The following is a 15,897-nucleotide window of genomic DNA, read 5'->3' as shown; positions in this document are numbered from 1 at the left end:
CTTACGCACAATATACTTGTAATCTTGAGTTTTAAGTAACATACATTAATAAACAGTACTTTATGCATACAAAGTGGTTTTAAAAGTTTTTGTCAAATAATTTATAATATAAATACTTCTAAATATTTTTCGCTTTTTAAATTAAAAAAAATATGTTTAATATTAATTAATTTTTTTACCCCATGATTAAGAAGTAATGTTATTTAAGCCCAATAAAGTAAAATAACGTCACAATATATATTTATAGTTGGGTTTCGATGAAAATGAGAGTTAAAGTGAAAAGTGTAAGAAAGTGATACCTACCCTTGGATGCACATTAGGATGGGATCAACCGAGATGAAATGCACCGAGATCCACCGTATCAAACGTGATTCATGCATGGGTTTGAGATTAAAGGTGATCAAGGGTCCTGATCATTTCTTAACTTTAACTCTACTTTTCACACGATCTTTCGTCTATATATTTAAGCCTACAAATTGATCGTTGTTGTGACTTAGTATTAGGGTAGTTTACTAAATGTTTACAACTAGTGTTTATCGGCAAGAGTTACTATCTTCACTTATCTTGTCGGATAACACTCTTTGGTCATCAAAAATTGATTGTTAGTAGATGTGTCTTATGCGATAACATTAATTGGGTAAGATTCTTCTACCTCATTTATTGGGCAAAATCTTAGTCATTGTCATGCTCACTCGGTAAGGTAAGTGATACTCGGTAAGTCTTTGGTAAACGACCTATTAGTCACGTTGAATTGGTCCTAAACAACAAAGAGAAAGCGAGATACATGGTGAGGGTATGTCTAGAGAAGATGCCACCAACCAAAGAAACAGATGGAGATATTCGCAATAATGTAACATCTTAAGTGAATCTCACATTATCAATGCACAACGAAGATAATAGGTGTATGTATGTATGTGTGTGTATATATATATATATATATATATATATATATATATGTGAAGGATCATGTCAGAAGGAGAATTAAGTTGAAAGGTGTAAGAATGAATCTGGACCCTGATCACCTTTGAATTCTTCTTTTAAGTTAAGGAAGATTGATATATGTAACACCCCAAATCCATATTTGCATAAATCACATATTCCATTTAATAGAAAATACAAATTTACACATTGGTCCCACAATATACACGGTACTACATACAAAAGTGACTACAAATCTTTTTCATATACACCAAGTATAAGACTTGTAAACATAACAAGTTCTCAAGTACAAATAACATAACAACTTTCAAAAATCCACATATGTAATGCAATCATGATCTTCTTCACATTTTCCCTTTTCCCTTATCCTTCAAATGTGCCCGACCTGTAATGCATATTTTAAAACACAAAATAAGTGTTAGTCCATAAGGTCTAGTGAGAAATCCCATTTGATTGTTATTACAGTGTGAAAATCACCAAAACACTTTTAGAAAGCTCATATTTGTATGGATAACAAACAAACTTTTTTGTCGCATCATATAGATGAGACAATATTCTTTTTATCGCATCAATCATAATCATATCGCATCTCATTGATGCGATTACATTTTTATAGCATCACAATAACTTTGTCATATCATATAGATGCGATATTACATTTCCTCGTATCACATTGATGCAATTACTTTACTTTGTCGCATATCAATTATGCGATAACTCCACTTTGTCGCATCACAAGAATACGATAACCCATCTCCTCGCATCAGATTGATGCGATAAAATACCTTTCTCGCATCTCATTAATGTGATAACCTCATTCCTCGCACTATACTCATGCGATAAAATCATCTCATTTTCATCATAATGATTTGATAACCACACTCTTCGCATCATGGAGATGCGATAATAGTTCTTATGTGATCAAAGTTCCATTTTTAACGTACAGAAGGTTTTGCCACCCTTATCCCAATATACATCTCTCTTGATTTTGCCACTCTTATCCCAATATACGTCTCTCTTGATTTTGTCACCCTTATCCCAAAATATCTTTCCTAATTATGTCACCCTTATCCCAAAATACTTAAGCCACCCTTATTCCAACCAATTATTAATAGCATATCAAAACACAAAATTATGCTAAAAATTAGCATATAATCAGTTTCAAATCATCTCATATATGGAACCATATGATTTTGTATTAACACAATCAAATGATGTTTTAAAATAAAAACTCACTTTATGAATCACAAAGAGATGCAGATATAAGATGGAAACAAATTAGCTAAGAATCACAAAACTAGTTTCTTTCTTCTTCAATTTTCTATTTGCTTCTAACCAGAGCAAATATACACACACTTTTTTCTTTTTCTTCAAAATACCTCAAGTAGTAACAAATATCCTTATAAAATGAGTATATTTAATAAGAGGCGGTGGATTTAAAATGATATTTTAAACAAATTTTCATAATAGACCCTCAACTCTTTGCCACTAATCAAAAGCAGCCCAAAACTTTTATAACAAATAACTCGATTATAACAATATCCTCCACTCAAAAGAATTCTATCCAAGAATTCAATCAATCAAACAACTGGGGATACTTCTTTCTCATTTCTGACTCTAGTTCACAGGTTGTTGGAACCCAGTTGGGGTCTAACACAGGTAGCCTCTTGCCCTTTATGAAATCGCCACTGGACTTTCACTAGACTAATTTCTTTAATTCTTAACACCTTAGTCTTTCGGTCAATGAAGACCTCTAGAGTTTCCACAAAATTCAACTTTTCATCAATCTGAATCTTAGGTAATGGTACGACCATATTTGGATCAGCCAAACACTTATGTATATTAGAAACATGTAAAGTGTTGTGAATAACATTTAGTTCTTTTGGTAGTTCTAACTGATACGCTATTGTACCAATCCGTTTATTGATTCTGAACGGCCCAATGTACCTCGAACTCAGTTTACCTCTCTTCTCGAAGCATACAATACCTTTTCCACGGTGAAACTTTCAGTATTACATAGTCTCCCACTAAAAGTTCAACCGATTTTCGACGTTTGTTGGCATAGCTCTTTTGTCGGTCTTGTGTTGTCTTTATTCTTTCCCGAATTTGATCTATCTTTTCGGTCGTTAACTGTACAATTTCAGACCGTCCAATTATTTCTCCCCCACCTCATTCCAACATAAACAATGTTCTACATTTTCTGTCATACATAACTTCATATGTTGTCGCTTGGATGCTGGAATGATAATTGTTGGTGTAGGCAAATTCAATTAACGACAAATGATTCTCCCATGATCCTCTAAAGTCAATGATACACGCTAGCAACAGATCTTCGAGTGTCTGAATCATTCTCTCACTTTGCCTGTCAGTCTGTGGGTGATACATCGTACTTAACCGAATTTGAGATTTCATGGCTTTCTGAAAGCTTTCCCTGAATTATGAGGTAAACTGGTTGTCTCTATTTGAAATGATTGATAAAGGAACACCGTGACGGGTCACAATTTCATCTATATAGATCTTTGCAAGTCTTTCAAACGGATAATTCTCTTTGATCAATAGAAAGTGCACAGACTTTGTCAAACGATCCACAATAATCGAAATAACATCATATTTTTTTGTAGTTCGCGATAGTTTCATTATGAAATATATTGTGATATAATCTCATTTCCACATAGGAATTTTTAAAGACTGCAAATTCCCATAGGTTCGTTGTTGTTCTATTTTTACTTGTAAACACACCAGACACCGTTCCTTGTATCATGTAATATCCTTCTTCAACCCCGGCCACCAATAGAATGGTTTTAAATCTCTGTACATTTTATTGGTACATGGGTGAATCGAATATCGATATTTGTGACTTTCATCCAAAATTAACTCGCGGTTGTGTCCAAGATGAGGCACCCAAATTCTACCTTGGAAACATAAAATTTCACTATCATTCTTTATCAGGGTTGCTAACATCCCTCCAATTCTTTTCGTTTTAACATTCTCTTTTTTAATCGCTTCGTTCTGACATCTCAGGATCTCGTCAGGAATGTTAGGGGTTAAATTTGCTCGTAATGCAGTGGCTTTGATTGTTCCACTCTTCTCTTTTCTACTAAGTGCGTCAGCCACCACATTTTCCTTCTCAGAGTGAAAGAAAATCTCACAATCATAGTTATTCACTAGTTTAATCCATCGTTTTTTCCTCATATTCAACTCTTTCTAGTTAAACAGATGTTGAAGACTCTTATAATCTATATAAATCTGACATTTAGTCCCCAACAGATAATGTCTCCAAATCTTCAAAGCAAAAACGACCACTGCAAGCTCCATATCCTGAGTAGGGTACTGTTTTTCATGATCTTTTAATTGTCTGGAAACATACGCAATAACTTTTCCCCGTTACATCAGTACACATCCCAAACTCAACCTCGAAGCATCATTGTATATATTACAAAATCCTCTGACCCTTCTAGTAACGATAATACTGGAGCACTGCATAAACAATCTTTAGAAGTGAGATAAAGCTGCAAGGGGTTGGCTAAATATTGAAACTCCCTTTTGACCTTTCATGAAAGCTACTTTTTCTTTCAACTTTATTGAGATTAGAAGCAACTAAAGAAAGAGTCGCTTATGTTTTGCATTGATAAACTTCAGTCTTATTATCATAATCTTCATTAAGATTGAAGGAAGATTTATCATTGTGATAATCAGAGATGTCAAAGTCTGTGTCATATAAAACATTTGACATAGATCCTATTCTCTTAGACTTTGAGGAAACAAAAAACAATATTTGTACTTTTTATCTCCTGAAAGACATTTTTCTTTAGTACTTTAGTTTGCTCGTAATTATATAAAGTTCTATAAAGAGCAGTTAAAAGCATGTGATGAAGATCCACATGTTTTCAAGCACACAATTATATTTTCCCAAGTGTCAGGTAAACAGTCCATAAATTTGCAAAGCACCTTAACGTTATCAAAAACTTTATCATGTCCCTTAAGATCATTTAAATGAGAGTTGAACCTATTGTAGACGTTTGTGAGAGATTCATTCTTGTGGCATACAAGTAGTTCATACTACTTAATAAGACTGATTCTTTGTTTTTTTTCACTTCTGATGTCCCCTTCGTATATAATGGTGAGAGTGTTCCACATGTCTCTTGAAGTGGAAAAATTCATGATAGAATGGTAGGCATCATCTGGAAGGGACATAACGATGATAGTTCTGGCTTTGGTGTCAACTGTGACTAACTTCTTGTCTTCTTCTGACCATAAGTCAGGAGACTTGAGTATTTATCTTCCTGGTTCAATAACCTTGTCATTTCATCTCTGACACTAGGAAGGAAAGAAGTAGGAATGTATGGACCATTTTTGAGAATATGAGGGATTTTGCTGTCAACTCCTTCATGAAAGAGTGTCATCCGACTTCTACAAAGAAAAAAGTTACATTTTTTAAAACAATGAAGGTAAGACCTGTGATCCTAAATAATATAACTTTGACAAATTTGCTAACACTAAAAAAGTGGGGGGAGAAGGTATTCTTTTAGATCCAAAGACTAGAAAATCTTTAGATGTTGACGTCAATTTTGCATAACAAACTATCACGAAGAATTTCTTTCAAAACGGGGGAGTAACAATGAATGACAATTATGACATTTTATACCCAACATTGCATTAAATGCTATTATCCAACTTTAACGCGTGTCTTTGTTTGATTTGTTGATCCATGCATACCAATATTCTACTTTTCAGCCATTCAGGTTGAGATAAACACTTGCTAACACATCCCATCTTTTCTATATGCTTATGAAACAGTAAAAGAAGCATGTCATTAATAAAATAGTGTTTTACAATTTACTCTGGCTAACATGTTGTGCATGTTTTTAAAAATCGTACCAAGATGGATGTCAGAGAGTTGGTAAGCCAAACTTGCTTGACAAATTTCTACCCCAAAACTTGGCTTGCTAGTAGTAATATTTGTCAGACTATTAGTTGATTTTATCTTGTATTGATCTTTTTTTGGCTAGATGACAAACCCATCCATTGTGATGAAGATCTTGACCTCATTTCAATTAGTCTTAGATTTTATTTGAAGGCATTTTACTCTTGGATCAATATAGATAATTATAAGACTTTTACAAGCAAGAATCCTATTTTTTTTCTAATCCAAAATATGAGCTATAAGTTGAATTTCCAGCTATAGAAATATTATGAAGGTTCTTCATCAGATACCAAAAGACATGGTGTAAAGTACGGATATTTAAATCTTTAATCATTAAGACTCCGATGAAGACTCCGATGAGAAATCAATCGGAGTTTCTTGATCAAAGGACCACTTCTTAAAGATTGGGGATTTTCTAAAGGATCCAATGAGAGTGTTACATCCGAAATTTAAAGTACAAGGCTTGGATGTTACTTCTTTGAAACTATACCCGATGGATGAAACTTATCAGATATGTTCTGTGTAAGGTTTTAAACAATAATTTCTTTTCTAAGTGTTCGATCGGATATTATGTGTATTATCTACAAATTCGATGGTTGAGACCAACAACTTTTTATTTATGTGATATGTAAAGTTATTTGCCTGATTGTTTTTTTCTTTTCCTTGCTTAGACTTAATCATAATTATTGGTTAATAGAAGAGTACTCGTGCAATGCAGCGAGACACATTTCGATTTTAATGTTATATTTTATTATTTGTGTCTGTCGATGTTATAATACTATTTTATGTGTTTTAAGAAAGCAATAACAATTTTATTTTTGAATAAAATATAAATTTGAATATATTATAAAATTTTGAAAAAAAATATATCAATGTTAATATCAAATCAACTATTTAAAGTTTCTCANGAAAAAATTTATTTTTTGTTTAATATTATAACTTTTATAAAGATAATAATTAAATATTCCGTTAGAACTTAATGATTATCCTAATTTTATTTTAGATTTTTTATATTTAAAATGAGATGTTTATCATGTATTTGATTATGCTTATCTGCAGTTAGTTACACGAATTCAAATAGCAAGCTTTAATAAGTTGTACTTACGCACAATCTTCTTGCAATCTTGAGTTTTAATTAATATGCGTTAATAAACAGTACTTTACGCATAAAAAATGGTTTTTAAGAGTTTTTGTCAAATATTTTATAATATAGTATAGATTATGTGTTTGTAATAAAGCAATAATGATTTATTTTTGAATAAAATATAAATTTACAAATGTCATAAAAATTTGAAAAATATATATATGAATGTTAATATCAAATCAACTATTTAAAAGTTTTCATTTTTTATGTAATTTCTTTAATTTTTTTTATTATAATTTAATTTAAGTTTAATAATGAGATAATTTTTTTTTTGATTTAATAATATAACATTTTATAAAGAAAATAAGATGTTTATTCTGTATTTGATTATATTTATCTACAGTTAGTTACACGAATTCAGATATGAAGCTTTAATAAGTTGTACTTACTCACAATCTACTTGTAATATTGAGTTTTAAGTAATATGCATTAATAAACAGTACTTTTAACATAAAAAGTGGTTTTTAAGAGTTTTTGTCAAATGCTTTATAATATAGTATAGATATTATTGGTAAAACTATAATTTAAGGTTTATAAGAACTTTATGATATAAAAATTAATATTGAAATGTAAAACAAAAAAAGACCCGGGACTCATAAATAAGTCGTAAACCAATTTTGTTATTACGACGAAGGTTTATAAAAACACTTACTTTGTTAAAATGACGTGAGAAAAAGTAGGAACAAGCTTTGGAATGGGGTTCTCCTACGTGATGCCTTCTTGTTTAATTCTCTCACATGCATGTAGACATTCTTGCATCAATCTACAGTTTGATAATAAGATGATCAAATTAATGTTCGAAATTACAAAATATCAATTATTTATTTACTTTTCCTAAAATGATAATCTTGACCCTAAATAAGAATTGTAATCAGTTTTTTTCAAACACAAAATAATTATCAAGTTTAAATGCACACCCAAACTTAGTCTCAATAACCAATTTTCTTAAGCAAATCTCTTTTACCATCCCAAAATGAACTAATGTTTCACTTTAAGAAAGAATATGTTTTATATACCATCAAATATAACATTCGGTTCCAATATATACAAAAGCTAAATTACAGAAGTAGCTACCAAATTTTTCTACATATTTCAAGTACAAAACTTATATACATAACAAGTATTCGAATACTAAAGTCCATGCAAGCAAATATAAACTCTTCACAATTTTTCCTTCTCCTTATCACCCGGTTATGTCCGACCTGTAACGCACATTTTGAAATACAAATGAGAGTTAGACCTTGAGATCTAGTAAGAAATCCCCCTGTTTTCTATTACAGGGTGAATAATCACCAAAACATTTTTATAAACTCATAAACAACAGATGAATAAAACAAACCTCTTTTGTCGCATAAAAAAGAATGAGACATTATACAATTACTGCATCAAATAAACAAACAACTCATTCATCGCATCATATGGGTAAATTATCATAAATTCCTCGTATCACATGGATGAGACAACCTCATTTCCTCGCAACACATTGGTATGAGGACCTCATCTCATCGTATCATATAAGTGTGATAAATCCAACTTGTCGCATCATAAAGATGCAATAAGCCAATCTTGTCACATTACAAGGATGCGACAAACATACTCCTCGCATCATGAGGATGCAATAAATGTCATTCATTGCATCAATAGGATGCGTTAACTCAAGTCATCGCATCACACAGATGCGATAACTCAAAAGCGATAAAAATTAACAACTTGATCAAAAACCCATTTTTTACATTATATTAATTATGCCATCCTTATCTTTATATATGCCTCTCCTGGTTATATTACCCTCTTTTTCCTTCCTGCTAAGTGCGTCAGCCACCACGTTTGCCATCCCAGGGTGATAAAAGATTTCGCAATCATAATCTTTTACCAATTCAATCCATCGTCTTTGCCGCATATTTAATTCCTTCTGGTTAAACAAATATTGAAGACTTTTATGATAAGTGTAAATCTAACATTTGGTCCCTAATAAATAAATGCCTTCATATCTTCAATGCAAAAACGACGACAACAAGCTCCATGTCATGCGTAGGGTACTGTTTCTCATGACCTTTTAACTATCTGGACACGTATGCAATAACTTTCCCTCTTTGTATCAATACACATCACAGCCCCAATTTCAAAGCATCACTATAAACCATGAAATCTTTCGACCCATCTGGTAGTGGCAATATAGAAGCACTGCACATTCGATCTTTTAACAGTTGAAAGGCTTTAATCTGGTCCTCTCCCCATTCATACTTAATATTCTTTCTCATCAGCTTGGCCAAAGGTTCAACAATACGTGATAAGTCTTAAATGAATTTTCGATAGTACCTCGCCAGACCCAAGAAACTATGAATCTCAGTGGGGGTTCTTAGTACTTCCTATTTCTCAATGACCTCAATCTTTGCAGGATCCACTTTTACCCCTACTTCAGAAACAATATGACCCAAAAATTGGACTTCCCTCAACCAGAATTCCCACTTGAACAACTTTGCATAGAATTTCTCCCATTTTAAAAAGTTCAAGAATAAGATGAAGATGTTCTGCATGCTCAGTTTCTGATCATGAGTATATAAGAATATCGTCGACAAATACAATAATAAATGTATCAAGATATTCATTACATACTTTATTCATCAAATCAATGAATGATGTTGAAGCATTAGTTAGTCCAAACGACATGATTAGGAACTCATGATGCTCATATCTTGGTCGAAATGCAGTTTTGGCAATATCTTCGTCTTTGATTTTCAATTGATGATACCCTGACCTCAAATAGATTTTGGAGAAATAGCTTGCTCCAACTTATTGATCAAACAAATAAACGATTCTTTGCAAATGATATTTATTCTTTACCGTCAGTTTATTCAGTTCTCGATAATCAATACACATTCTCATCGTCCCGTCTTTCTTTTTAACGGACAACACAGGAGCACCCCAAGGAGATGTACTCGGTCTGATAAAGCCCTTGTCTAGCAATTCTTTCAGTTGGGTCATTAACTCTTTTAATTTAGACGGTGCCAAACGGTATGGAGCTCTGGCCACTGGCGCTGCCCTATGCGTTAGATCAATTCTGAACTCTACGGATCGATCAAGTGATAACTAATCAAATGCTCAGGAAATACCTCAGGATATTTATAGACGACTGGAATAGACTCTTCCTTACCTTTTTCTTTCTTTGAATCGACCACATAAGCTAAAAAAATTTGATACCCTTTCTGAACACACTTTCGGGCTTTCATAACAGATATCAGGCTGGTTTGATGATCCCATTGATCACCATAAATCAAAATCGGCCCTTTCCCCAGTAAATAAATTCTTATCATCTTTTTATTACACATAATACTGGCCTCATTCTCTGGTAACCAATCCATTCCCACCACAACATCGAATTTCCTTATCGACATCAGAAACAAACGAATCGGTAACCCACATCCCTCAATCTTTATTTGGCAGTTATTAGAAACATGTGTAACAGATACTTGACTATTGTTAGCAGTATCAACTACTAAGGCATAGTCAAGGGGCACATAATTCATGTATAAATACCCAACAAATAAAGGCGATACAAATGAATGATTTGCACCAAAATCAAGTAACACCTTTGCATATATGGAGTTTATAAAAAAGTTACATGTTACCATATCGGAAGTTTCCTCTGCCACTCCCTCTGACATTTGAAAAGACTGTCCCCTCGTCCTATCAGATTCATTTCTCCTGATATTGACTCCCTCACGCGTACTTGGAGTATTTCTATCTAGAATTAATCTTGGAGTCTTTAACTGGGGACAATATGGCTTGATATGATTGGGAGAATTACAATGAAAATAACGTTGAGGCATCCAAAAATTTCTAGACAAATGTCCCGATTCCCCACATCTGTAACACTTTCTTTGTTCAAAATTACAGTCACCTTGGTGAACACGATGGCATCTTTGATAGGGCCTTTCACTAAATTGCTGAACCGGATGATTCTATGTTTACAAATTTGGGTCTTCTACACTCAGCTGAAGACCCTTCCCATTTCCATTTTTAACTACTTTTTCTTCCCCCTACCGATTCTTTTTTTTTTTCTGTTGTTTCTTCCGTATCTACTGCCAATGGAAATGTTGAGGGATTCATTGCAATCATAAATTCTCGTATTGAAGACTTTAATCCCCAAATATACCTTTTGACTTTACGAGACTCAAATAAATGTAGTGTTGGGCAAAACGGGAGTGTTCAATGAATTTATCTGTGTACTCCCTTACTGTTTAGTTCCCTTGTTCTAACTATAAAAATTTCTCTACTAGTTGTATTATTGCTGCCTTTGGAAAAAATTGTTCTTTAAATCGGTCAACAAATTCCATCCAAGACATAGTTTGAAAAATATTGGGTTTTGTCAAAGATTCGACATCCCACCAATATAAAGTGTTTGATTTAAGCATCGACATAACTGTGATAATCGGGTTATTCAGTTATATTGCTTGGGGTTTTTTTTTTTTGAAAGAAGATGGTAAGTTGAGGAGTTTAATTTGTGTATGTGCTCAAATGTTTAAATTACTCTCCATCGTCTTATTGTTTATATTATTATATGAGATATTTGTGCTATCTCATAGGAAGGTGTAGGAAGAAATATTTTAAAAACTCCACCGCCTTATGCTTTGTTTAAAGGAGTGATAAGATATGTTATCTTATCTCATTGATTTTGTTGGAAAAAGAAAGAAAAGCTTCTGCGTGTTCTTGAGTTCGAGAGAAAAATAAAACCAAAAAGGGGGAGAAGTAGAAACTGATTTATGCGACTTGTTGAATCTTTGTTGTTGTTATCTGCTTCTTTGTGAATCAAGATGAGTTTAAATTTATCAACTTTCCTTATTTGGTATTTGAAATTTGAGCCGTATGGTTCTTAAATGGGGTTGATGATAAAACTATTTCTGGATGCTATTTTTAGCATGATGGTAAGTTTAGTTTGTATGAATTTCCTTATTTAGAAACTGGGTATAGAACTATATGGTTCTTTATATGAGTTTCTGTTATGAAACTATTTTAAATCCATTATTGGCAAAAATGACGAATTTTTGTTATGATTACATCTTGTGTAAGGGTGGCATATCAAGGAGAGGTGTACACCGGGATAAGGGTGGCATATCAGGAGAGGGCTATACCAGGATAAGGGTGGTATAATCATGAAATTATGAAATCTCGGTTTTGATCATATGTTGTTGTTATCGCATCCTTGTAATGCGATGATCTTGAGTTATCGCATTTGTGTGATGCGAGGACTTAGGTTCTCGCATCTTATTGACGCGATAAATTTTTGTTTGGATGAAGGGAAACTTGTTTTAAAACTAGAGGGCCTTTGGTTGGCCTGACCTCTAGATGACTTTTCTTCTAGTTGTTCATTTGAACCTTGAAAAAATATTCAAATCCATGATAGAGGAACTAGAGGGGCTCTAGTTGATCTTCTTGTTTAACCAGAGGGTTTTTGGTTGTAATTGAAACTCAAATTCTTTCAAGTCCTAGAGGCTCTGATAGACAAACCAGAAGCTCTGGTGCGCTAGAGGGGCTCTGGTTGGTAAGACCAGATGGCCTCTGGTTGACCCTTGCTTCTGGTTGGCCTTATTAGCCTTACTTTTGGTTCGTCATGCTCTAGATGGTAAGACCAGAAGGGCTCTGGTCCTTAAGGACTAGAGGGGCTCTGGTTGGTCTTGCTCTTTATGATGCAAGGAGTTGAGGTTCTCGCACCAGTGTGTTGCAAGGACTTGAGTTTATCTCATTAATATGATACGAGAAAATTGTATAAATTTCTATAGAATGCGTCAAGTTTTACCCATGAGGTATTTTTTTTTAAGATATTGAGTATTTGAATACAATAAATGGGATCTGTTATATTAAAATGATGCATATTTATTAGTATTACAAATATGAGTTTATAAACATGAGTTAGTGATTTTCACCTTGTAATTGCATAAAGGGGCTCATTAGACCTCAAGGTCTAACCCTCATTTTGTGTTTTAATGTACATTACAAATTGAGCTTAATCAAAGGATAAGGGAAAAGTGAAATTGTGAGATGATTTATATAGTTACATGGGATGTGGAGGACATCATGCTTATCTGTGGTTTTTGAAATACTTGTTATGTATACAAATTTTATATATGAATTTTGTGGAAAAATTTGGTAGCTACTTTTATAATATAACTTGTATATATTTGAGACCGAATGTGTAGATTTGTATTTCTTGATATATGAAGTACATGGTTATATGCAAATGTGATCTTTGTAAAAACACTTGTATTGAATATTGATTCTATTTCCTTCAGCCAACACATCGTTTTCATAGGATCTCTTTCTCCGGAGAATGTTGGGGGTTTACATGTTAAAAACATCTTAATGCCACCCTTTGGTATTTGCATGTTGAACTTGTGGATTGATCTAGACTCATTATGTTTCCACCCTGGCCGGTACTCCTAGAATAAAAGTTAAAGTATTTCTCAACTTGCTCATTTCCTCAGCTAACGTATCCTGAGTAACATACTCAGGATGTTGTATTGGTTCTTCATGAACATTTTCCTAAATGGATTCACCTTGATCAGGATGAACTTCAGGATGACCACTTCTGCCTCTTCCGCGTCTCCTTCCTCTGCCCCTGCCCCGATTTCTTCCTCTTCCCCGACCCACTAGTAGATTTTCAAGAATATTCTCAGGTGAACTTTCTCTCTCGTCTAGGGTTATGAGGGTGATTCTTTCACATCTCCTAGAGTGACTTGTCATCTGAAAGTTTACACAATTTAATATCCACATAATTACATTCCCAAATATAATAAGATATCCAAGCACAAATATGTACCTGTAAACCCATGATTATATTGGCCAATTGTAATTTGAATTTACTAATTGTTCTTTTAACCCATCATATTTAGTTCAAAGGTTCTACGTATGTCATGGACACTTAATATGCAGATAATACAGTTTAAGTCTAGGCATCATACTAAATACCTAAATTCTTTAAACAGAGACTTTGATACCAAACTTCTAACACCCCAAAATCACATTTGCATATAGCCACATATTTCATATATCATGAAATACAACTTTACATATTCGGTCCCAAAATATACAAAAGCTACATTATTGAAGTAGCTACCAAATTTTGCACATATTCCTAGTACGAAACTTATATACATAACAAGTATTCAAATACTAAAGATAATACATCATCCCGTAATTCCATGCAAGCAAATATAAACTCTTCACTATTTTCCCTTCCCTTTATCATCCGGTTGTGCCCGACCTGTAACGCATATTTTGAAATATAAATGAGGGTTAGACCGTGAGATCTAGCGAGAAATCCCTATGTTTTCTATTACAAGGTGAATAATCACCAAAACACTTTTATAAACTCATAAACAACAATTGAATAAAACAAAACCTCTTTTGTCGCATCAAAAAGGATGACATTATCCAATTACCGCATCAAATTACCAAACAACTCATTTATCGCATTTTCTCGCAACATGCTGGTGTGAGGACCTCATCTCATCGCATCATATATGTGCGATAAAACCAAATTGTCGCATCATAAGGATGCGATAAGTCAATCTTGTTGCATTACAAGGATGCGACAAACATACTCCTCACATCACAAAGATGAGATAAATGTCATTCATCGCATCAATATGATGCGATAACTCAAGTCATCGCATCACATAGATGTGATAACTCAAAGTCATCGCATCAAAAGGACGCAATAATAATTAACAACTTGATCAAAAACCTAGTTTTTACATTTTGTTGATTATGCACCCTTATCCTGATATACACCTCTCTTGGTTATGTCACTCTTATCCCAAAATACACCTCTCCTGATTATGCTACCCTTATCACAAAATACATCTATTCGGATTATGCCACCCTTACTCCAATCATTTGATATAATCATATCACAATACCAAATTATGCTAAACATAACACAAAACAATTTCTTATAACTCTTCCACAGAACCATACGGTTCTAATCCAACAAAATAAGATGAAAGTTGTAAAATAAACTTACCCCATAATCCAAAATAAGATGAAAGTTGTAAAATAAACTTACCCCATAATCAAAATGAAAAGAAGATACGAAAATGAACAACAACAATTATCCAGATAATAATCACATAATCAACTTCTTCTAATCTCCTTTCGGTTTCTGTTTTCTTCCAGTCTCAAGAACACACACAGAAAACTTTCTTTTTGTTTTTTTTTCCTTTTACTCATGCACCATCCCAATGAGATAACACAAACTCTCATACTATCATAGTTTAAAATAAGGAGACAATGGAGGTTTTAAAAGAATTAAGCATAATTATAAATTTAACCCCTCAACTACCATCATCAATTAAAAATAACCCTGAACTTAATAATCAATTAACCGGTTATCACATTTTACACAACAACTAATTATATAAGATGATATCAAGAATAGTTTGTCTATTTAATAGTATATCTACTCTAAATAATGAATTAATGATTCACTTTCAAATATATGTCATAAAAATTGTTAAATCAATCCAACATAATTGGTATCTTTGTTTTTCGTTCAAACCTAAAAATTGGAAGATAAACCACAACTTTGTAAACGTTGTTTTTTATGCATTTGAACTAGATATAATGTTTAAGAGGCTAAGTTTGGTAAATTAATTAATAAGTTAGTTGATGACTGATAATCTAGTTAATGAACTAATTAGGTTTTTGGCAAAATCTAGTTGAAAAACGTAAAATTACCAAAAATGACATGTTAAAAAATTTAGTAATTTTGACATTTTATAATTAAAACAAATCACTAATAATGTAATATGTTACTTAATACAAACTAAATTATAAAAAATAATAAAATATGTTAATTAATAGAATTTCAATTTATTATATATGTAATATT

Source organism: Cynara cardunculus (assembly GCF_001531365.2).
Source record: "Cynara cardunculus var. scolymus isolate 2C chromosome LG 8, CcrdV1, whole genome shotgun sequence".
In the NCBI taxonomy this organism is placed as follows: Eukaryota; Viridiplantae; Streptophyta; class Magnoliopsida; order Asterales; family Asteraceae; genus Cynara; species Cynara cardunculus.
The sequence above is the reverse complement of the archived record's forward strand: the minus strand, read 5'-3'. Positions refer to the sequence as shown.